This window comes from Uranotaenia lowii, chromosome 1 (assembly GCF_029784155.1).
Source record: "Uranotaenia lowii strain MFRU-FL chromosome 1, ASM2978415v1, whole genome shotgun sequence".
NCBI lineage: Eukaryota > Metazoa > Arthropoda > Insecta > Diptera > Culicidae > Uranotaenia > Uranotaenia lowii.
Window position 1 is genome coordinate 21,783,216 of NC_073691.1, and position 22,152 is coordinate 21,805,367.

The 22,152-nt window shown below is 36.9% G+C and overlaps 1 protein-coding gene across 9 annotated transcripts in view; it reads left to right on the plus strand.

The window, feature by feature from the left end:
* Positions 1 to 9,043: 9,043 nt before the first annotated feature.
* Positions 9,044 to 22,152, plus strand: part of LOC129740297 (ubiquitin carboxyl-terminal hydrolase 2) — a 40,495-nt gene continuing 27,386 nt past the window's right edge. For 2 of the 9 annotated variants that reach the window (XM_055731929.1, XM_055731930.1), the window contains exons 1-2: positions 9,069 to 9,231; positions 10,184 to 10,770. The gene's annotated coding sequence lies outside the window, so the exon portion shown is untranslated. The other 7 variants (XM_055731924.1, XM_055731921.1, XM_055731922.1 and 4 more) reach the window with 7 other exon arrangements.

A 22,152-nucleotide genomic window follows, 5' to 3' on the forward strand; every position in this document is an offset into this window, starting at 1 on the left:
GTGAAATCTGTGACACTGCCAAACAATTTGAAAATGCTTATTTGATAACGAATTAGATGAAGATCGAATAAGATGAAGATCTAATTTCAGTAAGATATTTTCAAAACAGTTGTTGAAACAACGTACCCAAATAGTTGGAAAATTAAAAACGATTTTTGAAAAAAAAATTTAAAAAAAGGGCAAATCTGAACAAAATCAAGGGTTTATTCTCAAACATACAAGAGGAAAAAGAAATAAAAAACATGAAATTTAAAGTTTTTTCATTGAATCACAGCAGCAGTGTAAAAATTGTATCGAAGGATTAAACAAAAATTTGTGTTTATTTTGGAATTTATCAAAAATCGTTTTTGAATGCAAAATCTTCAAATTTTCAAAGAGAAATTTTAGTTTTTTATTTGACTTATCGAATAATCTGAATAAACCCGGGCAAAATTCGGAAAATTTTAAACAATATCTGAGCATCCCGGTCAGATTTAACTTATCTCGAATTCTTTATCGGATTTATGGGCAAGCTGTATCAAGAAAATCTGGAACGATAATCGAAGCGATATTCGTTAGCATTCTCCTGTACGATCTACTGTGAAAGGTATACAGATATCCCTGAGATGCTTTGCTGAACCATAAGTTTTCGATGCTTGTGTAGCTCTTTCAACATTACTTTAGGATATTTCATGAATTATCCAAAATCAATTGAAAAATATGATAGTCTGTTATTGTATAAATTTAAATAATAAATATTCGGCCAATTCGGCCTTAGCTCAACTATTCGGTGAGCCGAATATTCGGCTTAACGGTTTTTGACGATATTCGGCCGACTGAATATTCGGTACATCTCTGCTTTATAGTAAACAGCATGTAAAACATATTTTGAAATAATTTTTTTCTTAACCCGGACTACAACAAAACTCAAAATGATGTGTAAAATCTCAATTTGGTTTTCGTCATGGACAGTAGAAAGTCACACATCAAATTTTGAGTGTAACTAGTATGATTAACGCTATCAAATTTGAAGGTTATTCAACCTGTGTTGCTCTTCTAAATATTGAAAAAGCTTTTGACAGTGTTTGCCACATAGGTTTAGTAGCTAAATAAGTTCGATTTGATTTTCCCGTGTATCTCTCTAAAAGTATTCAAAATTACTTGACTAGCCGAACTTTACAAGTAAGCTATCAAAATTCATGCTCTGAAAAGACACCCATAAGAGCTGGTGTCCCTCAGGGAAGCACACTTGGGCCAATTTTATATAATACTAGCTGATCCCATACGAACTCCGTTTCGCTTTCAACGTGGAATATGTCATGAACAGTTTGTATGAAAGTCAATTGCCAAGCATTTTCCAGATTCATTGTTAAGTAATAATTGCCAAAATATTGGTTGATCACTTCGTCTGTCGTCTGCTACTAAATATGAAATCAGGAATCAAAAACCACGCGTATAAATTTTGACTAAATCATTGCATAACAACGCAATTATTGCCAAAAAGCTAAACCCCTTTCGGGGGCTCTTATAAAACTTTGATATCTGAAATCGATTGCCCTTCCCTCATAACTCCCGTGTGCAAATTTTCAAACCAATTCATAGTATAATAACGTCAATATTGCTAAAAATAGTGAAAAATTAATTTATATGGACGACCCCTTTCGTCGACTCTGGCAAAATATTTGACATCTGAGATCTATTGTCCGTCCCTGAAAACTACCGTGTGCAAATTTTCATCCCAATCCGATGTATAATAACGTAGATATTGCAAAAATATTGAAAGGTTTATATGGACGACCCCCTTTGCCGGCCCCTTAAACTGTTTTGAATACCTGAAATCCATTGCTCATCTCTCAAAACCCTCGTGTACCAATTTTCGTCTGAATACGATGTATAATAATGACAATATTGCATCAACAGTGAATAGTTAACATGGACGACCCCTTTGGCCGACCCCCGATTTTAGTTCGGATAAGTGAAATCAGTTATTTGTCCCTAATAACTCCTATGTGCAAATTTTCATCCCAATCCGATGTATAGAAACGACAATATCACTAAGATACTGAAAATTTAATATGGAAGACCCCTTTTGCCGGCCCCTTACACTAAATTGGATACCTGAAATCGATTGCACGTCACTCAAAACTATCGTGTACCAATTTTCATCTGAATACGATGTATAATAACGTCAATATCGCAAAAACAGTGAACAGTTAATATGGACGACCCCTTTGGCTGTCCTCTTACACAAAATTTGACACCTGAAATCGATTGCTCGTCTTTCAAAACACTCATGTGCAAATTTTCAACACAATCCGACGAAAAATAACGCCAATATCGTGAAAACAATATTTGTCTTGTATGGACGACCCCCTTCAGAAGGGGTCATCCAAAAAACTGAAAACATTTTTCATCCTTCCTGGTCCTAATGAGTATCCATGCCAAATTTCAGCTCTCTAGCTCTTAAGACGGCTGAGTCTATAGAGGACAAACAAACAAACAAACAAACAAACAAACAAACAAACAAACAAACATACAGAAATTGCTTTTTATATATAGGGTGATTTGCCAATCGTTGCACAGCTAAGCACTTGATTTTGGTGTTTATGCTGTATTTTAGTGATTTTAACCAAATTCACTCGATTTTTTTTTATCGATGCACTCATACAGGATTGGTCAACAAGACCCAAAAGTTCAAGTGTTTGAAAAAAGTGACATAAAAATTTAAAAAATCATTTAAAACAGCTTGTCTGTGCCCAATAGTTGCACAGGCAAATTTTGTGTCGTGCATAATGTTGTCCGATTTTTTTCCAATGGTTGCACATTTTAAAAATCAGTCACCAAGAGGTCGAATAGGCTGATATTTGTTACGGAAGCTTATTATGAGATCTTCTAGTTCAAATGCAATCTAATTTTTAGACGGCCCCTTATGAGGGGAAGGGGGGGGGGGGTCTTCCATATAAACCGTCCAATGCACTTTCCAATTCCAATTCGGCCTCCAAAAAAACACAAAGCCGCTGGTTTGAGTGCCTGGAATAGCATTTATCACATGTGAAGTTTTCTCAGAAACTCAAATCCACCTCTTAATTTACCCGAAGCCATTTGAATGGAGTGTTATTTAACCAAATTTGCCCAGTGTTGAGCCTTTTTCTTTATATGTCCTACCAACATAAATCTTTATGTCTTCAAAATCCCATAGAATGAACTGAAAGGTATATAGTGCTTGATTTTTAAGTAGCTATTAACAGGTGAAAAAATTAGAGAACGTGATCTGTTTTACCCCCTTTTACCCCTATGAAGAAGATCCGATTTTACAAAACAAATGTTTTAGGGCTCACTTGGAAGTCGATCGATTTTTACATAATGAATCTCAATTTAAAACTTGAAAATGCACACAACCACGCCCAAAGTTTCAGATCGTTTGACTGATTTATGCTCATGCTTTACAATTTTGTTTAAGAATTTTTTTTTCGAAAAGTTAATTGATTTAAATATTTTTTTCATATAAGTGGGTTTATTTGTAAAGGCAGAAACACAATACAGCGTCGGTCGTCGCGTCACGTCAGCGGTCAACGCTGTCGATAAGTACTAAAACGCGGACGCGACGCACCCGACGATTTTTGCATCACAATTCAGCGTCAAGAGACATCTAAGATGTCTAAGATGTCTCTTGACGCTGAATTGTGATGCAAAAATCGTCGGGTGCGTCGCGTCCGCGTTTTAGTACTTATCGACAGCGTTGACCGCTGAGGTGACGCGACGACCGACGCTGTATTGTGTTTCTGCCTTAATTAATGTAACCTCAGTAGCATTTCATCAATCTTCAGGAAACAATCACATCACATAGAAATGCTTTCCGAGAGTTGTCCGGCTGAAAAACTGTTTTGAATCAAATTAAGTTTCACAAATCTATGACTGTTTATTTTTCTGGATGACCAGTGACGGCAACTCGACGGCAGATTCGAATTCCTGAGAAAATTGCACGTTAGATAAGTAATATTTCGGGTCTTTCAACGTTCGACTTCTAGTTTCTGGAATTAGGGGTCGTAGTTTTCCTTCTGTACATATTCTGACAATATTAATAACAATATCAAAGGGATCGCTGTTGACATGGAATAAAATTGTTTTAGATTTGTCGTCACGAAATTAGAGAAACAGATTTTTTCAGAACAGCTTTAAGATTCTTTGCATAAAATGTTGAATAAATGGTTGGGATAAAGGATTTCAAAATAAATCTGATAAAAAAGTAGTCTCTCAAACCCAATGCAGTTGAGTTGACTTTGACATTTTTCAGACAATGCAAATTTCATATAAAGAACTAATATTAATTATAAAAATAAAAGTAAATTAAAAAATTAAATTTTGAAAACATAAGTTTTTCAATGAGTTTAATAATTTCAAAACTTCATTTTTAAGATTTGACGGTAGAAAAAATAAACTTATGGATATAAGTGTCTTTGAATTATTGAATTAGTTATTAAAAATCAACATTGAGTGCAAAAAATGTGAAAATTCTGAGTGTAAAATAATTAATTAAAGCACAGAATTCACTAAAATTACTAGTTAAACGTAAATATCCACTTATTCAGAAAAAAAACATGTCATATCAATAGACAATTCGAGTTGTTTTAGTTGCATGTAGTCAATGAACGTGTTCAATGTTGTATGACAATTTTTATGCAAAAAGAATTTTTCGCATATACAAGAAATTCAAATAAGTTAGAAATGAATTTTGTTTTAAATTATTGATTTTGCCCATTCCTAAGAATAATTGTTTTCCAGCATGAGAAGAAGCAAAGTATTTCATGAAAAAAGTTATAACAATTTCGAAATAAAAAATCGTAATCCATTGAAAAGTATAGTAAAATTGCAGGATTTGCTTTCTGAAGCTTTCAATAATTTCACGACATGTTTTTGCGAAAGTTTTAAATCATCACACTTATTGGTTATGCATAGCAGTATAATGCGATTCTTATTTTCATCTGGTTAACCAGCTTTCAAATTAGCTGTCAATACACTAAAATTAAAAAATATTTACCTTTTTTGAATTTTTTGTATGACAACGACTATCATTTCTGAAGTATAAGTTAGGTTTAGTTTTTGTTCACATGCAATGTATTGCAAGAACCAAGAAATATTTTAAAAATACAAAATTATGTTTTTGAACTTTCAGTACATCTCTGATCGTTTTTGAATAAAAATTTGGATTTTTTCGTACAAGCCTCCATACTTATTCAAAACACGTTGTTATAATTCAGGACTTAATCAATCGCTTTCAAAAATTTTATTGCTATTTTTTGTTGTAAAAACAAACCAAACAAAGTTATTGGAGGTATACGAATTTATAAATTTGAAATTTCCAAACAAATTTTGCAGCGGAATTATGTACAACAATGGGGCAGGAGGAGATTGAGCGGACCAATTGTTGCACGATCCAACATATTTTCTGGTTAAGTATGGATCATAATTTTTTTTCAAAATCATGGTGCTGAAATTGTCCAACAAACGTTTCGTATGGAAAACTGATACGAAAAATGTTTTGTTCTGACGTAAAACCTTATTTGCTGTAGAAGGAATGTTAAAGTTTTTGTTAACAATTAGCACAAAAATCGCGCGAAAAAAACAAGAAAAATTAATACTGCCGTAAGATACACACTTACCAGCAGAAAATATCACAAAGGCCTCATTTCATGAGAAAACATTCCGAATTACATGATTCAGTTTTATTTTTGAGGAAAAGTTGAAAAACAGCTAAAATATTGACAATTTAAGTCATGCTGTGCAACAATGGGTTAGGGGACAACGATTGGCAAATCACCCTATAGATTTTTACTTCTGATCTTCCTGATATTTCAGAAGGGAAAGGCAGAAGATAATTTGATGACAAACCTTTGCTTTCAGCCAAAGGTAGGATTTTAGGGGTGGTACGCAGTAGATTGCAAAAAAATTAAAACTCCTTTTTGAATTACTTGAAAATGTGGAAAATTTTCATAACGCTTTTAAAACTCAACTTATTTTATTTCCCCATAAGCCAAATTTTTAATTTTCAAATTTTTAAAATCTAATGAAAATCATTCCATAGCTTTTAATGGGGTTTCATTAGAATGGTCTGCTGATCACGTGAAGTACTTGGGACTCACACTTGATCGGAATCTTACTTTTCACATTGAAAATATTCAATCTAAATGTAATAAATCCACTAAATCTCTTTATTCTCTCATCAACAGGAAATCCAGACTGTGCCTAAGGAATAAGATGCTTATATTTATACAAACAAGTGTTCCGGACCAGCGATAATGTATGAGTTCCGATTTGGTCTAGCTGCTGCGCGACGAGGAAGAAAGTCATCCAGAGGATTCAGAATAAGGTTTTGAAGCACCGAAGATCTTCATCGGATTGCGGGCATTGAATCGAGCGAAGAGATGGCCAACAAAATCATCTCTAACTTTAGAGGGAAATCGATGCAGTAGTCTTCCATCGCAGAAATTCGATCTCTATACAATAAGTTTAATTTAAGGTTAGCTTCTGGTTTTAAGTTTATTATTATTAGTATAATTAATAAAAAAACTAAGGATGTTGGGCAATAGACTGGCCCAAATTTGTATGGGATGATTTTTACAACATTTTTTTCAACGCGGCACCCCCTAGGTTGGTGCATTTAGGTGAAAAAATGACTTTCTGGAAGTTTCAGGTCATTTGGAAGAAGCACGAGCTGGCGCAAAGGACTTAAAATTTGTATGGAAATTTTGGGCAAAATGTATGAAAAATCGACATACTTTCACTCTTTGTATTCTAAAATATTTTTCCAGTAAGCTAAACAGCTCAGAATTTCAGGAATAGTAGTTCAAACAATGATAAACAAGTTTGTAGAAGATTGTGACGCGATACGATTTGACTGTGATGAGTTATCCGCAATTGAATGTGTCATTTTTTTCTCATTTCATTGATATATCGTGAACGGTGTATGAGCTAATAATCGCACTAACTTGATCGCGTCGTCGCACAATGCAGCAGTTTATAGTTTTTCAAACCTGTCTTTAATTTTTTGCAAAGATATTTGTTATAAAATAAGCTACAACTTTGCCGAAGACACAAACTTTCTATCTGTAATTCTCATTGTGACAATGCGATCAAGTTATATCCAACTATACACCGTTCACGGTATATCTATAAAATGAGAAAAAAATCACACATTCAATTGCGGATGACTCATCATAGTCAACTCGTATTGCGTCACAATCTTCTACAAACTTGTTTATCATTGTTTGAACTACAATTCCTGAAATTCTGAGCTTTCTAGCATACTGGAAACATATTTTGGAACACAAAGAGTGAAAGTATGTCGATTTTTCATACATTTTGCCGAAAATCTCCATACAAATTTCAATTTCTTTGCGCCAGCTCGTGCTTCTTTCAAATGATCTGAAACTTTCAGAAAGTCATTTTTTCACCTAAATGCACCAACCTAGGGGGTGCCGCGTGGAATATAGGGATTTTTTTTGTTATGGGCCAGTCTATTGGGCAATCGCTAACACAACTGACTTTTCCAGAAGCTAGCCAGTGGCGCCGCCCGTGGCGCCGCCCGTGGCCTAGAGGATATCATTCAAGTCTTCTAAGTCAACGGTCATGAGATCAATTCCCGGTCACGAGGGCTCAGGGTTGCAGTGGGTGATTCCCAGACATTAATGAGGTGCGGATACTAGCTCCCAAATTTTCGGGTAAGTTCTTAGGATTCACTTCTTAGTTTTTGTGGTCAAATGATGATAAACTTTCACATACAGTTCAAACAATTTATTGCACATTAACTACACTTTTATTTTAAACTTTAAAGAAACTTCAACGACTTATATTAACTTTATTTCTAACACTTAACAATTAACAGAAACTTTAAACAATAATTTTGGGACACTTTTCGGCCTGGCCGTGTAGTCGTCGCGCTGGAACAAATCGAAGTGATGGGAATGGCGATTCGGAAACCCAAGCCAAGCTTTCTTTTCGCTGGCGAAGAAAGCGTCCTTTCTTCTGCCAAACAATTCGCTTGCAGAACAATAATTTGAAAGAGGTGAAATATTTCTCGCGCCGCGCGCGCCTTCGCGTACTGCGCCGTGTCGAATCTCGATGCCTCGCTCGCTGCGTACTCGCTGTTCGATTACCATGCCTCAACAGCTTACATAGTACACATTCTGTGGGTTGGTGGTTTTAGCATTTGTAAGATGCTAGCCATCATATCATCAAAAGATGTACGCTTAGTGTGTTAAGAAAAAATGGAATCTCTTCGAGGAAACGTCAAGTTTCATTGAGATCCTATATGTGTTTGTGTTCGTTTTTAAAAAAAATCAGCTCAGTTCTGCGGCAGTATGAAATACAACCTCAATAGGGTTCAATTTCGGGACTTCACAAGAACGTAAAACAAATTGAATGTAACGTGTGCAGTGAGAAAATCATAAACAATCGTCAAAAATTACATTTTTGTTATTAAAAATGAACATATTTAATCGCATGCGTAACATTAATTGGAATTGGATTTTTTTAAATGCTGAACAAGGCCCTTAAACATGGTTTGTATGAATTCAAACGGATATGAAAAATTAGAAATGACTTTGTGATGGACAAGCTCGTGGAATGAGTCACATGACTCAAATGTTATTGTTGGCGTGTATTTGCCTTTATACATACGTTATCAAACTGTTGAAATTAAAGGTTTTTAAGATCCTATATTATTCGGTGCATATTGAATTCAACAGATTAGCCACACTCGACCGTTAACGACATGATTTGCAAAGTTTTTAGACAGCGACCCACTCCATGGCTAGTACTAAATAAAGTGGGTAACCTATGGCCAAGGTATGCTCAACGAGATTCAAGGCAATATGCTTTCAGAAGGTATTCGTGTGCCAAACTGACGGGACACGACGCTGAGCGAGCACGTTTTGCCTCTGTCTGTCGCTACAGGCGTATTTGTTCGCCGCGACGACGACGGCGAGGCGTATACGTAAGTTAAGCTAAAGGCGATTTGAGTTTTGGGTGGTGGCCGATGGGTGGTTTCCAACACGAGCGAGGGGAAGGAAAATGACATTTTTCATTTTTCCTTATTTTGGCAGTCGCTTTCTGCACTCCGCTCGGATCACTTGCAAAAACTTCGACGCCCAAAAACACACATTCGAAGCAGTCGTCGGTCGTCGTTCGGTCGATCGTACATATAGAATTTGTAGGTATAGGCACCAACCACCAGGAGTAGAGTGCAAAAAAAAGGTAATTTTTCTTTTAAGGAAGGTGCCCATATATACGCAATCACTCGCGCAACGACCCCGTCTTCTTGGTTGTCGTCGTCAAAAATCATATAATCACGACCTGGCCATCATTGCCAAGAAAGGAAGTTTTAGAGGATTTGATACTATTCGCGGCCTCCGGACAGGCAAGGGCAGCTACGGACCAGGACTACCTGCCGCAGTTCGACACAGATGGTGTTGATTACGTGAATTGTGATACTAGTTAGCACCAGGCAGAGTTTGGAATTTTCGATCATCGTCACCACAGGTCAGGCCAGGTAGCCAATAGTAATGGGGAATGTGCCCAGGTAGAAATGACCGTGCAAGTGTGGGGTATGGGAAGGTCGAAAAATTTGCATATTCGCGTGAGTGAACCTGTGAATCGCGCGAAGTGTCTTCTTCAGGCCTACTTTGATGAGCACTAGCAGCAGCAGCAGCAGCACCAGCAACGTCAAGACTTTTGATGTGTTGTGGACTGCGACTCCTGCGGGTATTAGGGTGATTATCTTTAATACTAGTCCGTGTAGTCATCAGCGCCTACTAGATATATGTGAATCACACATTAGTTTGGCGAAGCAAAATTGGGGAGACTGTTTCGCACGGTAGTGACACGACGACAGAAGTGGCCGAACGCGTAAGAAGTGCTGCACTTGAACAAGTGGAACACAGCAATAGATAGAGTGTAGAAGTCGACATCTTTTTTTCAAGTTCAAATATTTCCCTGCACCCTTCTTCCCACATCAGGCAGCTGCAATTGCTCATGCTGTTGCTGATGCTGCTGCGCCATCTAATCCGTATCGGGTCCGCGGTGTTTCTCATTCCGTCGTCGTTTTCCATCAATTGATTTGCCCAAATCGTGTGACACATCGCCCATATTGGGGAGGCCAGGCAACCGGACCGTATCATATAGTAGATGTGTTGATTTTTTCCCCCAGTTTATTAGCTGGCAAAATAGTGAGTGAGAGTGCCATTAATGTGTATCGTGTGAATTTCTTTTTCTTCCACACCACCAACTACAAAAACAACAACCACAACTCGACGTGTCGACGTTGCCATCCTCCGTCGTTGTGTGTACCTCTACTCTGCTGATCAAGATTCACAGATTTAATCTTTTTCTCTCATGCCCATCTATACTCGGACGACGTGACAATATCAGTGCGTGTGATTAGCAGCAGCGGGTAGACGACGACGACGAGTCCCAAGGTCTGTTGCCTAGCAAGTAGCAAACAACAATAGTCAGTCGGTGGAAGAAAACAGACAGAACGTCGATCGAAGCAACCATTCAGGCGGAGCAAACCATCCGCGCGAAATCTCATTTCGCTGCTTAGTAGTAGGCGAAAAGATTTTCCAACCTCGCATCATCAACAACATCTGCAAAAATAACACCAGGCAGGAGAAACGAATAAAAAACAGGAGCAATAACTCGCTCGCTCGCGTACACTCCGAGAAAATCCGTCGAGGCCTGCCGTGTTAGTGCGAAGCTGCCGTCGTGTACTACTATGATCGTTCTAAATTCAGACAGGTTGGTTCAACAAACTACCTTCCCTCCTCTAACACCAATAATAGTGTACAGTCATGTACAAGCCTAGGCCGATTTACATATTCGTTTTACCCCATATAGGTGAATTGTTTCCATTTTTTTTTTCTTATTTTATTCCAATTTTTTATTTTGTTGTTAATTTGTAACCAAACCCCAACCATTATCAGAAACAGAATCGACACGATCGTGCGATATTTTTTTTTCTTACGCCTCATACAGGTGCGCATAACGTCGTCGTCCTTCCATGACAGGAGTCCGGATTCAGTCTCTCGCCGTTTGAAGCTCGATGAAATTTGTAATGTCATCAGATCGTTAAAAAGGCGTTAGGAATTGAACATGTTATTTCGGTATATTTGCGAACGTGCCACTGTAATCCATGAGATATTTACTTTTTTTTTAAGCTGACGTAATTTATAACAATTGTATTTGTCAGAGGGTTGAAAAAATCACATTTTAAACGGACCTAGCAGAAATCATCGACTTTTTTTTATTACGTAAAGAAAGCGAAAGGAAAAATCGGTGGAAAGTTCAAGAGAAATTTAATGTTTATGGAGGCAGCTCAAAGTAGTGAGCGATCCCAAACGATCCTTTTTTCATGATTCCTACCAGTTGAAGGAAGACGTTTTTGGGTTAAGAAAGGTCACTCACATACTGCCAACATGGATGTACCTTTCCGGTTACAGGATTCGAACCCAGAATACGCTTAGTGGCGCCATTCTAACCGCGAAACCATTCCAGCGCTCTAAAAGCTTGATCTGAAAATCGAACTCGGGTGTACAGTTCGAAAAGCGGGCGGCCTGGACTCTAATTATTGTGAATTTGCCTCCGAATACAGTAGAAAATGCTGAAATTCGGTACCTTTGGTAGACTTCGGTCTCAAATCATCGAAATGTGGCCTGGTTATTTGGCCAAAAAAGCATATTTGGAAAAGCATATTCAACCCAAAGTTTTCGGCATTCGGCATATCTTCGGTTTACGACGTTCGGCCTGAAAGATCCATCCGGCGTAATGGACCCATTCGACCTACCGATCTTCGGTCTGTCGAAAAGCCAACTATGTATATCTGATGAATTTCGTTCTTTTATCAACCAGATGGCACATTTTGGTTGGTCCATGGGTAAAATTTTCCGACTAAGGGTATACCTTTTATACGTCCTGTTCTGGAACAAACGCATCAATATGAACCTGTTTGAAAAAAAAGGCTCACTAGCAACACAGCGATGCTGCAAACTTTAACTGCGGCAGTGTGCGCCTAAATTCCTAGGCATTAAAGAGGTTGTTTCGGAGGGTCTAGCCAAACTCGATCCTAGGATGATCCCCTTTTACTACCAAGATAATTTAGTCAAACGCGTTTGTGGCCATAGCAGAAGGCCCAAGGTCCTGCTCTCTGAGACTCTCTCTCTTCCCATATCAAATGATCGTCGAATGGAAGGTCATCCTCGCGCTATTGTCCTACACGACAATACTCATAAACGAATCAATCTTCCAACATATCTTTATCGATGCCCTTTTTTCTTTAAGAATAAAGGTTTTCGGACGTGGTCTTATCGGGAGTTGCCTTTTCTGGACGAGTGACCTGTAAAAGGCACCCTCGCGAATCGTCTCTGTATACAGCGAGTATCGTAGGTATTTTTACGCATATTTTCAATATGATTCTAGGCGAGATCAATCATCTAACGCCGGCTCAGGACGACCTTACAGGCTACTCGGAATCCTAATCCGAGAATATTACTTCAAAACGTAACGATGCTCGTTCGAATGCTCGCAGATGGTGAACCTACGAGACGTGATCCTCTACGCAAAAGGTCAATCTTACCTCTGTCGATTATCCCGGAGAATCGGGCACATACTACACGAATGCCTCGCCGATGAAGTAATTCTTCTCCAAATTCTGGACTCATAGCAGGTTCAAGGATCCCTGGCGAATCGTCATTGTACCCATCGAGAATTCATCACTAAGTCGTCATAAATAAACCCAAACGGCTCTGCCGATGTTCAGGAACACTATTCTTTTGGTATTGTTTCTCGAGAATGGTTACAGGTGGACTTTGCTGAGCCTCTTATTTAGTGAATACCTTTCCAATTGAGGTCCTCAGAACCAAAAGAGGGAAGGGCTTAGATGATCAATTTTGAGAGGGTCTCTGTTATATTTTAACCTTCCAAAGCCGTTCGCAAAATTTCCGTACAAATCTATTTTTGATAAATTTGACCTGCAGTTTACGTACATTCTCCTGGCCGCAAAAATTGACCGATTTCGATGAATTTTAATTCATTGCATAGATAATTTATTCTAGTTTCTCAATATTGAAAAATAAAGTCGAAATATTTTACGAAATCACCAGTAGCTGATTCCGAATGAAAAAAGTCCTGAAAAAGAGCTCTTTTTAGAATGCCTATAACTTGAGACAGGTTCCAAATATTGCGCTGATTTTATAATATTTGGAATTGTCAAGAATGAATCTATCCATGGATGCATAAATTTTTGGTGGTCCAAGGAAGTTTTGGCCGTTATCCCGGAACTTCCGGTAGAAAAAATTCTTACTTCAAAAAAGTCACCCAATTTTGGCTTTGCATTGCTGTATCTCGCTTACCAATGGATCGATTCTCTAAATTCAAATTTTAGTTTTTTTTCGTTAACTTTATTATCATTTTCGTAGAACATAGTTGGTTCCTCAAAAATCTCAGTTGTTCAGTATATGGTAATGAAACTCACATCTTTTTTGTCATTTTTCAAACTCCCCCTCGTGTCGGTGGGTCTACGCGATTTTGTTAGCGTGATTTCTCTAAAATTTGAACTCAAATTGGTCACTTTTTATATACCTAGAGATTCATTAGAATCTCCTCTTTCGATTGACATACATTTTGTGTGGTGTTTTGAAATTTGTAGCAACGTTTTTCGAATTTACTGAAAGCTGCCAGATTTCAACCAGTTTGGTCCACGTTTTCAACAGGTTGGTGTACAAATCTCGCACCCCTCACGTAGCTGCGGGAGAAACAAATCCTGTAGCTCTCTTTTTGTCGCTCACCAAATCTACCACCCAACCCAGCAGCAGGAGGAACTGCCGTCTCGCCGCGTGGTTTGTTGATTGATTGAGCTGATGCTGATAACGAAATGAATGCTTTATTGTTGTAGGAATTGCTTGAATCTTTTTTGATTTAATATTTTAATGGATGGGCAACATTTCTAAAGTTCACGTCCATGATTTCAGATTCAGATTACAGATTTCAGATTGCAGATTTCAGATTTCAGATTTTAGATTCAGACATCAGATTTAAATTTCAAGATCCGATTTCAGATTCAGATTCAGAACTCAGATTCAGATTTCAGATTTCAGATTCAGATTTCAGATTCAGATTTCAGGTTCAGATTTCAGATTCAGATTTCAGATTCAGATTTCAGATTCAGATTTCAGATTCAGTTTTCAGATTCAGATTTCAGATTCAGATTTCAGATTCAGATTTCAGATTCAGATTTCAGATTCAGATTTCAGATTCAGATTTCAGATTCAGATTTCAGATTCAGATTTCAGATTCAGATTTCGGATTCAGATTTCAGATTCAGATTTCGATTTCAGATTCAGATTAAATTTCAAATTTCAGATTCCGATTCAAATTCCGATTTCTGATTAAAGTTTCTGATCAAAATTTCAGAATATTTGTTACTTGAATCATAGATTTTGTGTCTCCTGCAGTAGACACTGCTTGAAATAAAAGAAAAGAATCATGATAACATTCAGAACAAATGTATCACTGAAGAATTATAAAATTCAGAAAATTCAGAAAAGAATCATGATAACATTCAAAACAAATGTATCACTGAAGAATTCTAATGATAAAATATCTAAAAAGATTCAAGAAGCTTATTTCAATTTGGAAAAATAATCTTTCTCTATTTTAAAATCAAAACATTTACTACGCAAAGAGGCATCAGCATCAGCACAATCAATCAACAAACCACGCGGCGAGACGGCAGTTCCTCCTGCTGCTGGGTTGGGTGGTAGATTTGGTGAGCGACAAAAAGAGAGCTACAGGATTTGTTTCTCCCGCAGCTACGTGAGGGGTGCGAGATTTGTACACCAACCTGTTGAAAACGTGGACCAAACTGGTTGAAATCTGGCAGCTTTCAGTAAATTCGAAAAACGTTGCTACAAATTTCAAAACACCACACAAAATGTATGTCAATCGAAAGAGGAGATTCTAATGAATCTCTAGGTATATAAAAAGTGACCAATTTGAGTTCAAATTTTAGAGAAATCACGCTAACAAAATCGCGTAGACCCACCGACATGAGGGGGAGTTTGAAAAATGACAAAAAAGATGTGAGTTTCATTACCATATACTGAACAACTGAGATTTTTGAGGAACCAACTATGTTCTACGAAAATGATAATAAAGTTAACGAAAAAAAACTAAAATTTGAATTTAGAGAATCGATCCATTGGTAAGCGAGATACAGCAATGCAAAGCCAAAATTGGGTGACTTTTTTGAAGTAAGAATTTTTTCTACCGGAAGTTCCGGGATAGCGGCCAAAACTTCCTTTGGACCACCAAAAATTTATACATCCATGGATAGATTCATTCTTGACCATTCCAAATATCATAAAATCAGCGCAATATTTGGAACCTGTCTCAAGTTATAGGCATTCTAAAAAGAGCTTTTTTTCGGGACTTTTTTCATTCGGAATCAGCTACTGATGATTTCGTAAAATATTTCGACTTTATTTTTCAATATTGAAAAACTAGAATAAATTATCTATACAATGAATTAAAATTCATCGAAATCGCTCAATATTTGCGGCAAGGTGAACTTACGCAAACTCTCGGGTCATATAGACCCGAACAGCCTAATTACGGATTTTTTTGAGGGAGCACTTCCGATGGTCACAGGAAGTTGCCTAGTACTACAGATTGTGTATTTCGTGATTCCCCAGGGAGGTTTTTAAAATCAAATTTTTGCGATTTTTTCTCGAAGAGTTATGATGATTTGAATGTGCGCTTCGGGTCATATTGACCCGAACGACTTTGGAAGGTTAAAAACGTTGTCAGGCTAGGGTTCATTGGAAAAGCCTAGTTCTGACACTCCATATGACGCCAGATTTGCGAACGTTAGACCTCCAAAACAAAACAAATTTTTGCTGCTCTTAACGAAATTTTCAAAGTTGATTATAAGAGCGCAATGGGATTGAGGCAAGAGAGAAGAGGAAGGATGCATGCAAGATGCATGAATTAGCTAGAAAGGTTTGATGAAAAAGAAGAAAGATGAAAACATAGTACAGGCCTCAACACAGAGCAAGTCACCGGTAGGTGTACGTAGACCTGTTACTTCAAAAATGTGGCAGTCCCAGCGTAGGGCAGACATGAGCAAAGATGTTTGCTAAATTTTAAGCAGTCTAGTTTCAGAAATAGATTGAAAATTGAAATTTCGAATTAAACCAGAATATAAATCTTCGGACACAAGAGTCAGTACACAGAAACAGAGTACATATATAAAATATAACACCAAATTTAAAAAGAAATCAAAACCTTATTGTAAAATAGACTTCAGACTTCAGTTCATTGTTGAAAGCTAAAATTGACAATGGACAAGTTGGATGATGAGTGATTTCTCTAATGATCAATAAAAAACTTAGAAATATATATAAGGAATTCCTAGCTTTGTTTATTATTGAAAGCACGAAGCATATACTTATTCGCATAACATTGCACAAAGAGACTTAGCTTTACAGCTGCTATTCCGAATCATTTTCCGAACTTTGAAAAAGGTTAGATCGATTCAAGTAACATGATTTGTAATAATCAAAAAACAACAGTGAAACATTTCTAAGCTCTGAATATCTTTTGGAATATTGGGTCCTAGTTCAAAATAAAGAAATTATGTTTTACTTATAAAAAAAATAAGAAGAATATTTTCTCAAAACACAAAATTTCAGGATTTAAAAACAAAGACAAAATTATTGAAAACATTACAAAACAAATAAAAAGTCTTACTCAAAAATTCGGTAAAACAAAAAATACAGTTCTATAAAAATCGGAAAATTAATTTGGAAATCAAAACAAGATATGAAAATAAAAAAAATAATAATAATAAAAATTTTCAATGAATACATCTTGACATTTTAAAATCTTTTTTTTTTTTTTAATGATAACTCAAGGTAACAGCATTTTTGAGCCTATGACTTAAAAAAATTGTTGATTTTAGCGTCCTGGAACTTAATCTTTTGTCAGATTTGGCTATCGCCTTTTATTTTGGTGATATGATGCCTATGAGTTTTAAAATGAAGTTGGCTAGAATTTCGAGAGAAAAAATACATAATAGAAATTTTATGTGAAATCAGGCTTGCAATTTCTCTAACGAGAATCACCGATGTGCTCGGTTTTCGATTCTCGGTAGAGATTCTCTGAAACGCACCGCAGAGATTTTTAGCCGAACCTCTGTAGAGAATCTGTAAATCAACACGACAGAGCTAACACACACTACAGTGAAAAAATGTTTTCACCAAGGAGAGCGACAGCGACGGCAGCTGGCTTGGCTTGTTGCGTTTACCAACACATACGAAGCTGAACCACTCGCCCGAAACATTCATCGTTTGTTGATGCTATTATTATGCACACCGTCGTGTTTGTTTTTGTCTTTGCTTTTTGGTGGCTTCAACTAGTCGGTTCTGTGTTTTCACCGGGGTGCTCTACAGTGACAAATCGTCGCACGCCGGAGCTATTGAACTCAAGTGTGTGTGGCTTTCGAAACCGGGGTGCGAATAATGTGTGGAGAGGATCGAAAAATCTCACCCGGGTGATTTGCAACTATCGCACGGGGGTGATTTTTTCTCCGTTCTCCGTTTTTCTCGGTAGAGAATGGCATCTCTGTGTGAAATTTAAAGTTATGTTAAGGTTTACACAAGAAACTCTTAAATTTTTACTGAGTTTGCTACGAAAAAGTTTTCAAACAACCCGAGCCATCTTAATTTCAATTTTGACACGCTGAAGCTGTTAATTGTCATACCTTTTCGCTCGCAGCTCTCCAATATGTTACACCAGAGTATGCAGTGCTATGGCAAACGTAATTATGTTCGCACATTTCTGCACTTATTCACAGGTTGTCACAGAGCGTTTATATTTACCTTAGGAACCTGACATCGTTGCTTACGTCACACGACGACGACACGCGGCTAAGATCACATGTGTGGTGTGATCGAAATACCGAGTGCAGCAGCAAGAAAAATGTCAAATCAAACCACCGATTGTGTGTCGAGATAAATTTCAGAAATTGTTGCCTTCATCATCGATTGGGATTTTCTTTGTTTTCCACCGTGTCGTTGCGGTCGTTGCTTGGCTGTTGCCGGTTGATATTGCTTTTTGTTTTCCTCTTTTCCGTTTCTGTATTTTTTTTTCTCGTCAAAGGAATCGATTCAGGTTCTTTGTGTAGCTACTAGCTTGTTACGCAGTTATTGTATATGGCAGTGCTACCTAACTAACTGTAACATCGTGACCTACGGGTTGCAGTCGAGTCGTGACACTGGTTCGGTTGTTTTTTTTGTCGGTTCCCCAAGTATGGGACGAATTCGTTCTCACCACCGGCTCAGTTCGGTGTTGAATTAATTTTCAAGCGAGAAGGGAATCAAATGGTGTCAGTTAGTTTCGAACTTTAAGGTAATCCGTAATCCGGGTAATATTGATCACTTTTTTCAATATTTTTCGATTATTTTTTCTGTTAAGTGGAATTGGGAATGTTTCAATTTTTTAAAACCAGTACTGGACTCCTATGAACGTGAAACATGGTTGCAGGAATTTATTAGACTCTTTTAAAGTTTGATTAAAAAATCGATTTCGTCTCTGTTTTGAATCTGATGCTTTGGGTAACATTGGTCAGTCTCTATTTTCGACGATTTTTACGAGTTTCTTGATCATGAAGGATACAAAACACCTTATAATATTGACAAATGCTTGTTTATGAATTTTACCTTCCTTTTGACGTTTCATCAAAAAAATAACTTTTATGGTGCATACATTTAGGGGCTACAAGATACAAATGAAATTTTAGCTTCACACATTCCTGTAGGCCTTTCCATTATTATGTCCAATAGATCTTTAATTCCGTTTTTTCATTTCTTCATTGCTTTTGCCAGACAATTTTTTGACTGAACCGTCCAAAATTCTATAGAAATCGCATTTTTAGGTTCATGCCTGAAAAATTGTACCTCCCGTAACTTTTGATCCCATCGATCGAACTTTCCAAAAACTTCAGACATGATTACTTTATATTTCAACAATAATTCTGAAAAATTTCAACAAAAAATGTAGCTTAGTTTCTGAGATATTGCAGTTTAAATAAGAAAAGTCCAAAAAGTTCGATTTTTGTTGAATTACTGTATTTCAGACCAAACTAACTCCAGAAAGCTCAAATTTTGTGATATAATATTGTGATAGTTAATCTATCTAACGCGGAAAATTTATTTAAAAAATATCATCAGAGTAAAAAGTTATGGAAAATCAAAGTCGAAGTGACAGTGCGCGTGCTTACAATTTCTATACAATTATGAACGGTACTGTAGATATTTTATGATTTTGAAATAACATTTTACTAACAGAAAAAAAATTTCAAATACAAACCAAATTTTGCCTATTTGATAGTCAATAAAGAGGCTTTCAAATGTAGAAAACAGTATTCAAAAATTCAAACTCGGTGATCAAAGTTACTTCGTTTTACGGTACCTTCTTTGAACTCTTAATCAAACTTTAGAATCGGAAATGGAATTATTATATGAAAATATTTCGAGTACACAGGGGAACGTCATTTTTGTGTCCATCCGATCAGGAGAGCATATCAAAATTAATAGGTACTCAAACCCATATAAATAAGATATTTTAATCTGTTTCAGTTATACAGTGAGCGAAATAAGAATATTACCACTATGTGTTTTGCCAGTTAAAATATAAATAGTTGTAAATCATCAAAATTTTCTTCTTCAGTTTATTTGAATTCTTTCACGGATAAATCAAGCATAAGTTTAGGACCAAAAATATGAATAAAGGGTGCGAAATAAGAATAGTATCACTTGTGTTTTTCAACAAAACAAGATTATTTCTAAAAATTACTGTGTAAAAGTGAATGCTTCTACGAATTATTTGAATAGATAACTGCATTTTAAGGAGTTTTCTAGAATTCCAAAGATTTTAAAAGGGGTTTTCAAGAAATGCTCCTCTAGCATTAAGGAATTTGATATTTGAGCTTGTAACCATTCATTTAATGGTTACAATAAAAATTGTGATTTTTGGGCCAGTTTGGATGAAAACTTTGTAAATATTGTAAATAAAAATTATTGTTCGTAAATGTCTAAAATTAGGATAAGATATCTCATGTTTGTGTGGTGTCTTGTTCTAATTTTAATAGCAATCGGCTGGTGTCATTTAGGGATTTAGTTTTGTTTATTTATTTATTTATTAATTTATTAAATTCTTCGTTATTTATTTATTTATTTATTTTCGCGTTATTTATTTATTATTCATTTAGTTAGTTATTTGTTAGGTTTAGTTTTGTTAGATTAATATATTTTGTTATGGAATGCACGCCATAAAATGTTTGGTTCGAAAAGACACCAGCCCTCTATATGTCAGTTCCTGTATTGTTCCTGTCATGTTGCTGTCATCGAAGGGGACGAGAACATCACCGACGGGAAATGGGAACAGGGCTAAAATCAGAGGCAGAAAAGGTATAAATAGAAGGAGCTCGCAAGACGCGAGGCTTTTTATGCAAGTTCCGGTCCGAGGTGGAGCAGCAACTGCGCGGTCACACACCAAAACGTGACAATCGTTCGTATCCGCAATTGGGTGGCTCTGACCCCCTTCCCACGTTACATTAGATCCAGTTGTGATCTGGATAGTTTTTTCAACGGCCAGTTGGAAGACTTCACGCCGTTTTTCCCCAACTGGTCGGTCGAGGTGGCTTAGTGAAGGGAGCCCCAGTACATTAGTTTTCCCCCAGTGTCGCTAATCACCATCAGCCCTTTGTTAAAGAACACCGGTGACCCGTGAGTGCTTTAGGTCGTGCAAGTGACAGTGCCCCGACTACGTTACAACCCCCAAGGGGCACTTTAGGCTGTGGTGAGACCTGGTGGGAATTCCCTCTGGGAGTTCCAGTGCCGACCAACCGTTACAAGCCCCTCGATAGTCGTGAGACACTCGCGTGGTTTTATCGTGCACGAACTCTATAGCTCCCCGGACCGTGTAGTGAACGACAGGCCTACGCCCAACAGGCCGAGTAGTTGCTCGGATTGCCCGAAGTGCAATCCGACCTGTTCCTGAAACTGCCCTGTTCCTGTTTTCATCCGGATCCCGTTACGTCGTTCCTGCAGTAGTCCCCCAACGAGTCGACCACCGAGAAACGGCCGCAACGAGTTCGTCGAGTTTGAAAAATAAATGCGCAAGTACAAAATTAAACCCCAAAATCTTACCACATTTTCTCTTGGTTCATTAACCCCTAAAATTGAAGAACACTCACAAAGAAAAGTGAATTGAAAAGTTTTTAAAATAAAAGTTATGTATGGTCTTTCTTCATCCAAATTGTTGCGTCTTAATTAAAAGTGCATTCCCTAAAATTCAAAATTATTCTTTCTTGTTGTTTGTTTCTGTAAAGTTCAAATTGGTTTTAAAAGTCCGCCCAAGAATCACAAATTTAATTGTTATTAGTGTCCAATTTCTCCGGTGATCATCCAAAGTTCCCCTGTTGAGCTAGCGCAGGGAAGTAGGGTCTAAACGATTCTAACAAGCTGTAATGCTTTACCAAACTACTTACTTTCTTCATTGAAATGACGTGAAATGATAAAAAAAACATTTTTCATTTTATTTTGAATAAAAAAACGATTGAAATTCAAAAACTAGATTTTTTTCAGTAAACCACACGTTTCCAGTTTCCAGTTTCCAGTCAAGTCGTAGATGGCAGCACTATTTTACAGTTAAAACCAAATTTAGTCTCAATATTGATTTAACAGGTTTATTCAAGCTCATATTCATCATTTCAAGGTAGGTAATTTTCCAACACAGCTTTGTTGGAGTTCACGCTGTAGAAAGCTTTTCCGGATTTGCAAAAAAATCACCACCACAAACAATGTACAAACGCCAAAATTCCTGCTTATCTAAAAATCAGATCTTATTGCAAATGATACCAATAATACTGCCAGCCGTCTGGTCCATCAAGCTTCATCAAGCTACAACATTATTTTGATTATCGGTCCAAGAAATTCACTTTTTAGGACCTTGATGCAATTTTAATTTTTTGATTTAGTGATTTCTAAATTTCCAAGGCGTTCACACGGTACCAAAGTACCAAGTACATATTTCTTGGCCAAAATCATCCAGCACACCTGAATA